A 2,281-nucleotide genomic window follows, 5' to 3' on the forward strand; every position below is an offset into this window, starting at 1 on the left:
TGCCTGATTCACCCTTAACTGCTTTTCACAAACAGTTAGCAGAGATTTAAATACAACCACATCCCAATGTCTTGGAGACAACAGACCATCACAATCCATAGAAAGAAGCAAGATAAAGTGGTAGGAAGAAGGGTGTAGGATCAAGACCCAGAACACATCCTTGAAGAAGGAACTCCCTGAGAAGGAATTCAAAAGAATTATATATAGGCATTTTCAAAGGCTTGAGTGACAGGTCAAGGAAAACACTGACAAAGTCAAGGAAAACAAAGACAAAACCCTAAAACAATTTCTGAAGAAAATACAAGAACAAAATGACAAAATAAATGAAAAATCTACAAACAGAAATCCAGAAGATTAATACTAAATTTTCAGAAATAGATAACACATTGAAAGGGCAAAGCAGTAGAATCAAATCAATGGAGGACCGAATTAATGAGACAGAAGACAAATACTTCTTTGGAAAGTGATCAATCAGAAAAAAAGATCAAAACAAAAGGAAGAAAGCCTAAGGTTCATGTGGAATACCATCAAAAGGAATAACCTACATGTAATTAGAATTCCAGAACAGGAAGAGAAAAAGAAAACAACTGAGGAAATTGTTGAAGATTTGTTGGAAGAGAGATTCCATGATAGATGAAGGAAAATATATCCATTGATGAAGTCCAATGAACCCCAAACAGGATAGACTCCAAAAGAAAATCACCAAGACATATCATCATCAAACTCAACAAAACCAAAGACAAAGCAAGAATCCTGAAAGCAGCATGGGACAAATGAAAAGTTACCTACAAAGGACAACCAATAAGAATAAGCTCTGATTTTTCACCAGAAACCATGCAGGCAAGAAGGCAATGGGATGGTATATATAAAACCCTGAAAGAGAAAAATTTCTACCTGGCAAAATTGTCCCTCAAATATGATGGTTAAATTATGAGATTTGCAGATAAGTAGAAATTAAGGGAATTTGTTAAAACCAGAGCAACCTTATAAGACATATTACAGGGAGTTCTTTGACCAGAGAATGAATAATAGCAAACAGCAACTGACCATTAATACAGAAGAAGACATAACCCAGAAACCAACAAAACTATGAAAGTATCCAAAGTAAAATAAGCTTACAAGATTGTAAACAGAGAACCAGAGACATCAATTGGCAAATGAGGACAACTACAAACCAAAAAGTGGGGGAAAAAATAGTGTATTTTCAGAACTTCTAACTGGTAAGAAAGTCAAGAGAGTTGCAAGATAGAATGGACTGTTCTAAACTCAGAGAGAAAATTATAAATCACAGGATAATCTCAAAGAAAAATGATAAACCTTCACATCACAATAAAAAAGAGGACAAGCACAAATATTTATCAAATACTAAAACGATAGCAACAAAGGAAATGATAACACCATTCATAAATATAATGAGCTCAGCATAGGAAATTACATGGAAAAAAGAAACCAAGAACACCATGGGAAAAAAAAAAAAAAAACCATAAGAAAAGAACAGCAACCAGTTCATACTTGTTGATAATTGTACTGAAAGTCAATGGATTAAATGCACCACTCAAGAGACGGAGAGTTGCAGACCGGATAAGAAAACATAACCCATCAATATGCTGTCTACAAGAGACACACCTCAGAGACAAAGACAAAAATAGACTAAAAATTAAAGGTTGGCAAAAGATATATAAAGTAAATGGCAACCAGAAAAGAGCAGGAGTGGCAATATTAATTTCTGGTCAAATTAAAGTGCTCTACAGAGCATCTGACACAACAACAGCACAATACACATTCTTTCCAGTGCACATGGAACATTCTCCATGATAGACCATATCTACGGCCATAAAGCAAGCCTTAAAAAGTTAAAAACATTGAAATACTGCAAAACGTCTTTTCAGATCAAATGCTTTCAAATTAGAAAGCAACAATAGGAAGATCAATGGAAAAAGAGAAAACACATGGAAACTGAACAACACCCTCCTTAAGAGAGACTGAGTAACAGAAGAAATAAAAAAATGAAATTAAAAAAAAATTCCTTGAATCAAACGAGAAAGAAGATACAACATACCAAAATCTTTGCGACACACCAAAAGCAGGAATCAGAGGCCAATTTATAACAATAAATGCACACATCAAAAAAGAAGAAAGAGCCAAAATCAACACTTTAAACCACAATCTCCAACAATTAGAAAAAGAACATCAAGAAAAGCCTGTAGTCTCCAGAAGAAAGGAAATAATCAAGATTCGAGCAGAAATCAATGAAACAGAAAATAGAAGGGCTATAGAAAAA

This window comes from Orycteropus afer, unplaced genomic scaffold, assembly GCF_000298275.1.
Source record: "Orycteropus afer afer isolate SDZICR_OR568_19922 unplaced genomic scaffold, OryAfe1.0 scaffold01000, whole genome shotgun sequence".
NCBI lineage: Eukaryota > Metazoa > Chordata > Mammalia > Tubulidentata > Orycteropodidae > Orycteropus > Orycteropus afer.